A 7,185-nucleotide genomic window follows, 5' to 3' on the forward strand; every position below is an offset into this window, starting at 1 on the left:
TATGTCGAACCTATTTTCCTTCTTTCGAATACATAAAATAGGTCACCACATTGATATAATCATGTGCACAATAATTATATGAAAATAAAAACGAAATAAATCAATCCATTCCGGAATTGGTGTTTACATACGTCAAAAATCCAAAACAACAATTAGACGTGGTATTACAAGGTTCATCGATCTCCTAGTAGTAATAAATTTAGCCCAACATGCTAAAAAGAATAAAACTTAAAAGTATTTGAAGAAACGATATCACCCGAATCAATATTCACTCCGATCTTCAATTGGAGCGGTGTTTATCTCTTATTTTCTCCCTTGTTTCTTCTTCAAAATCTTCCAAAAACATGCAAAAACGGCGTCCCCTCCTTCTGGTCGAGTTTTTGTATTTATAAGACCCTAAAATTCTTGTTTCCATGAGAGTTTCGAAAGAAAAAGGAAACTAAATTTTTTCCAATTTTTTTTGTTCTATGCGACTGCATAGAGCAATTCTATGCGGTCGTATGGAAGAAGTTTTTCAACCCTTTTTTTGTTTCGGTATGGTACTATGCGACCGCATAGAGGATAATACTATGCGGTCGCATAGTACTATCAACTATGGAGAAATTGCGTTTTGGTCCTCCAACTTGCATCCTTCACTTCTTAGCATCTTCTCTTCATTCTTTTCATTTCATCACCCCATGATATTGTCAATTGGTAATTGGCCTAATTGATTTCTCAATTTATTCATCGGATCAACTTTTGGATATTTGCACTTTTGATCCCTGAACTTTCACTTTGCGTCATTTTAGTCCTTTTTCGCGTCTTTTCTCCTGAATTTCACCATGTTCATCGTTGTTTCCAAAAATTTCACAATTGTACAAGATTAAGTCACAATTCAGTCATTTTGCTCGTATTTAAGTCATGTTTGTGATCTAAATAAGTGTGCAAAAACACACTTATCAACAGTACATTGCTAATTGACAACATGTTTGCGGTACAATTGAGCTATTAGCAATGCTAATTTTTGTTTAAATTAAATGTTATCTATTATTTGTTTACAACATGATGCACATTTTTATTTCATTTTCCCTAGGAAATGTCATGTACACCTAAAACTTCTGCAATTGCGGGATATTTGCTGCTTCATTTATGCCATTTCATTGGAGGATGATAGCTTATCAAGGTAACTCATGTTATACTTAGCACTCTTTCATGCTGGATGTTCTATATTGAACGTACTAGTACTATAATTACAAAACCAAAAAATGTCGTTTTAACGTTTAGATTGTGAAAAAACCTAACAACTTGTTGCAATCTAAATGTATGGCATATTGTTGCAATATAAATTCAGCGGACGCCTAGGATCACATGCAATTCATATATATAATTCTTTACATGTGTCAGTTATGGCATAATTTTTGCAACCCAGTGAATGTACCATAAGCTTAGGATCACATGCAATTCAAAAATATGATTCGTCATACTTGTAATTCATGGCAATTATGGGCAGCCTAAATTTTTCATAACTTAAGGATCACATGTAATTCAAAGATAATTTTTTTTTGCAAATTTATAAATCAAGGTACATTTTTTAATGTAGGTTACAGAGATATGAGCTCGTCCAGACGAAGTTTGGGTACGAGAAACGAGGCTTTGGTGCACTTCCATAGGATGCGACGAAAAATGAGAAAGCGTTCCTAGATGTTGTACAGGCATATATTCTGTCAACGGCCCGCAGGGATGAATTTGTTATTTTCTCGTACTATGTAATAATACCATATACTTCAAACATTTTTTGTGGCATTTAGTCAAAACTGTTAAGTGTATTTGAAATTTATGTACAACAACCCTCTGTTTGCAATGTAGGCACTTGACTCGCACTACTACGGCATACGTCTGCACTTATTTCCAAATTTATTGACTTCTTTTGTAATGTGCATATGTCCTTGTAACCCTAAACATAGTTAACATCATAGGCCAATAAAAGTGCCCAAAGCATGACAACCGTGGTGCAACTATTACACAACGGAGTTAATGTCTATTTAGTTTTTGTTTCATTCGTCGTGTAACATGTGCGTGAATATAATCTAATCCCATTTTTGTGAAGCACTATAATTACAACCATGGTACAATTGCTGGGATTATTTTTCATAGGGACATTTCAGCTGCAGGAATCTAGATTTAATGAATTGTACAAAGATAATAAAGAGTGTTAAAGGTCCTACTAATTATGGGGAAATGTGGGATAAAGGTACTATAAATTTATTGAACCATCACACCAATTACTTTTCAAATTAACAAGGAGATTGGACTTCGTGGTTGGGTAGATGATGACCATAATTGATTTTCCTCTTCAACTTGCTTATAAATACAGTGTCACTATATTCTCACTCCTAGAAAACTTAGTGGAATAGCATTGTGAGAATTTGTGTCTCTCAAAGACACATTTCATTTCATCAATACTTTACTGCATCAGCATAATGAGTTCATCCACAGGAAGCACCGAACCGTTCAACATGGATGAGCCGTTGCCGGTTCCCGGTTCCTCTCCGTTATTTCCAATCTACATTTCCTCAGACAATGAGGAAATTGAGCTTCGTACGGGTATGATAGTCATTTCCCCTGTTCCCTTCCCAAACTTGAGAGATGTTAGGAGTGACGATGGTTTGTCATAGAATGATGTGCTTGATGCGGTGTTCGCGATCGATGCTGCCTACAAGAGGCAGTCTAAGGACTACGATGGGCTGGCGTACGTCCCACAAAATGAGGTAATTATCATCTCGTCTAATGAGTCAGGTGAAGACAGCGGGGGAGATGGTTTAGTTGTCGAGGATGAGTGAAATGCTGGACATGGAGTGTAGTGAATAAGTAGTGTACAGTCCAGCCTTTTGTAGGGATGAATTTGGTTAACACTGAACCAAAATGTCTGCATGAACATGTCCCTAAACTGTAATCCGGGTAGTGTATTTTGTGTATAGTCCAGTCCGGCTGAACTGTCAAAAATTATAGATTTCTATCTGTCGAGAACGACAAATTAACCTACATCTATATTTTGCACCACGTTCAGTGGATGTTATGAAATGCTGTTTATTATGAACTGAATTCTCTTCGCGGATGACGATGTTACAAATTATAATAAATTCCATGGGTATTGAAGATAACTTTTTTAAATGGGGTTCATCATGCGTGCAGTCCAACGACAAAAGGACAACGTCCCAATTTACAATTAATTTCGCGTAGGATTGAAAATCGCATATTGCATACTGAGTGATTCGTACAAGGTTTTACCTACTACCTTCAAGTATTTTGAATGACTATACACTTGGAGGGGTAACTGTACGTGTTTAAATACATTGTTTCAAGTATGTTACAATTATGTTGTTTTCCTTTCACAGAATCTATAGTTCACCACGTACGTTAAACTGATTTTGAGTGTTGTGCACACTTTCGTCAACTATCGGGAATCCAAAACACATCTACCGGGATAGACATTTCACATATCGGGATGTTGCATACGTGCTGAATAGAACATTCGGGTATGAAATTCGTATGTACACAGAAGGATGCCGAACATCCAGAAATGGTAATTATCACAATCTTTATAACATAACTTCATAAGGTACAGTGCACTACGGAACATTGAACATACAACGTCAATTACACTAAAAACCTTTAAGGAACTTGTGATACATTGGGGTTTGAACATGTGCTCCGATTATGACCAAGACGAGCACAACGAGTGCATTTCCTGCTCGATCATGCAGCCTTATGTCTTGAATGCTTACGTCGGTTCGGTGGTCTACCTGGAGGGCGACATACCAGTGGTGGCAAAATAGGAGTAAATGTAATTAAACTGGGAACAACCCAGTCCACTTCATGTCTAACAGGATATATAGCTTCACTATATGCACCCCTCCAGTATTCAAATGTGTAATAAGGGGAGCAAAGGTCATACAAAGACTTTCCTCTGAAGCAAGCAACACGAGTTGCATGAACACATGACATACAGTTTAGTTGGAACTCATGACACGTGCAAGTGTCTTCAGAAAAGTCAACTATGTCCACGTTGTTGGATATTCCAACCTGAGTTAAGTTGTTTGTCAAAAAATGGGCTCGAAGCCTAGTTCCACTTTCGAATGTCATTCGTAACTCATTTTTCATCCTCGGTGTCAATACTGTACTGCATTCGATCGCATTTTTTTGACGTTCATAAAATCACTTCTACATAGTACTCCTAATGTGTTCAACTAAGCAGGTTATCGGTAAAGAACGGGCTTCTCTCAACATGGAATTCAAAGACTCAGGTTGTTGTTCGTCATAATGTTGTAACGATGGCTAATAAATAGTGCTCGGGACCAAAATGAATAACTTGCATGCTCATGTACCCGTGCGCTCTTGCGCTCACCCTACGAATCTGTCCCATGAGTCTTTCAAAGTCCTCGACCCGATAAGTCGTAGTAGCTCGTTTGAATAGAAATATTGCACTTGCGTTACTATACCTCTATATTAGGTTCTTTTCGAGATTTCAGATACAACAACTATGGTGAGACAACAGAAACAACTGAGTAATAGCTTTGTCAATACTCTTTTTCCTATCTGAAACAAATACGAGGTCTTCAGAGTCCCTTATAAGCTCTTTCAAGTTGGACATAAACCACTTTCAGGATTTATTGGTTTCAGGATTCACGATCCCCCATGCTAATGGATAAATCTGTTTGTTACCATCTTGGGCAGTTGCTAGTAGAAGTGTCCCTTTGTATGGACCCTTCAGATGACTGCCATCAACACAAAAAACAGGTCTCAAGTACTGCATGTAACCACGAATACTTGCACCAAAAGTTAGGAAGAAGTAATGAAACCTATTTTGAGAATCAAGTTCTATGTGGGTTACTATCCCCGGGTTACTCTCTCCTACGACGTGGCAGTATGAAGATAATTTCTGGAAACTAGCTTCCGGTGTACCGTGTAGCATAGTTAAGGCATAAAGCTTTCCCCTACGAGCTTTGTTGTAATTGATTTTCACACCAAACTCACGTTCCATATCACGTACAATAGCGATAGGGTCATACGATCAATATGGAGTGTCCAGTTTCCCCAAAATGTGCTCGGCAATTACAGAACTAGTGGCATGTCGATGTGCGTTACGACGAAAATCAAGGGAACACGTGTGCACGTTGATGAATTTACGGATTATGAAGATTGCAGATTGCTTGACAGTAGAAGGACGTAGCATCCACTTGCAATTATCGTCCACGTATACAACGGTTAACATTTTCATGTTTGACCTGCTCACCCGAAATTGGAACTTCTCTTGCAAAGCAAGAATACGAATCTTCGAGTACAATTGTTTCTTTCTGAAGAATATTTGGTTTTTAGCGAGAACGACGGCTATAATCCACTCATCTGTGCCCAAACTCATGGAATTTGATGACATTGGTTGGTCAATTTCAGCAATAATAGCATCATCCGTACCATGTAACTGTTGTCTAAGTGCTCAACGGATGTTGCAGCCTCGATATGGTCAATTGAAAGTGCGGGTGCTTCGTTGTTCGACCCACTATGCTGATGATTGAGCTCACCATGTCTTAAACTCTGGGGACATTCCGTTCGACCGAGCTGGTTCTTTGTACAATTTGCTTCCCTCGCCATGTCAACACTCAAGACCTCGGTTTCCATAATAGTGATGCAGAGTGCAGTCTCCTTATGAATAGATATGTACCAATTTAGGTCCTCATCGTCGCGTATCTCTTCCAGAGGTATATTCAAATTCGGGACTTTGAACTTCAATTCGATTTCATTGCGGGGTTCAACAATACCAAGTTTGTCCTTCAATCGTAACACAAGTTCTGCTATGGTAATGCTTCTCGGTGCTAAAATGGAAGTCGTTTTGTCCCCTCTCCACTTCCATTCGTCATCCATGTGAACAAAGTCCCCCTCACGCGACACGATGAATCTCAAATCCTGAGCTATACCTCAAATATTGGGAATACAAAAGTTAGAATTCTGCACATTCATATGTCGAAGGATTTAATACAGTTAAATTGGCGCATTACAATACTTTAATCCATGTAGTACTAAAAAGAGAAAGCTTTTTAGGTGTCAAAATCGGCAATTGAATTCTCTGTCCATCCTGACAGTTACTAAATGTCGATTTCGATAGTTAAAATGTCTAACCCGACAGTTTCTACAAAACTGCTCAACAGTTGAACGGCATAAGTTTCGAGGAAGCTAAAGTTCATGTGTTCAACTGTTTCAGGAATTTATTGCAAAACATTAATGGTCATAATCAATTCTCAACTACAACATCAACTGATCTTCCCACACATAAAGAAAGTATAACTCAATACTTTATTAAATATGGAATTGCATATGGAATCCTTCATATTTTGTTGTGAATATTGGTATTTTTTCCCTTTCTAAAATATACCAAAAATAAAATACATCAATGAATAAGAGATGAAATATGGACAATTAATTTTGACCATGTTCTATTGAACATTTAAAGTAGTCAAGTATGGCATGAAAATATTTATTTTCTACTACCTCACATTTGAAATTGATCAATGGCTTTCCTTCATGCGTTGTTGATAATGGAAGGGGGATGAAGAAGAAGAAGAAGAAGAAGAAGAAGAAGAAGAAGAAGAAGAAGAAGCTATTTCAACTCCTACGTGTGTGTGTGTTCTTTGTACACATTCCACCCCTTTTTTAATCAAAAATTCATATTATACAATATAATATTCATTTCTTCAATGTTAACAATAAAGATAAATAAATGTTGCAAAAGGTCTTTTGCATCGTTTTTTGACTGATGCAAAAACCATTTTTAGGTGCAGTGTCTTTCGAAAGTGATGGAATATAATATAAGGCACACACGAGTATGCATTAACCTGATCAAAGACAAATGGAATTATTTAATTTTCCAAAGTTATTAATCATACAGATTAGCATAATTGGCTATTATTAGTCAAATAACAAGAAGAATCTTGACAGCCTAGCACTGAATTCAATTGCTTCTGGCTGTTGCATTATCACATTGTTATCACTGATATCCAGCACATTGGTTTTCTAATAATTAAGTTAAATGATCCATGTGCTTCAATTAATTGTAGGTGCCTGTTGTGTTTACCTGAGGCCTGACTTGTATGGTTGATTGAGAAAAAATCTTCAAAATATATAGTTGGAGAGACAGATTAACAGAAATGGGAA

This window comes from Olea europaea, unplaced genomic scaffold (assembly GCF_002742605.1).
Source record: "Olea europaea var. sylvestris unplaced genomic scaffold, O_europaea_v1 scaffold635, whole genome shotgun sequence".
Classification (NCBI taxonomy): domain Eukaryota; kingdom Viridiplantae; phylum Streptophyta; class Magnoliopsida; order Lamiales; family Oleaceae; genus Olea; species Olea europaea.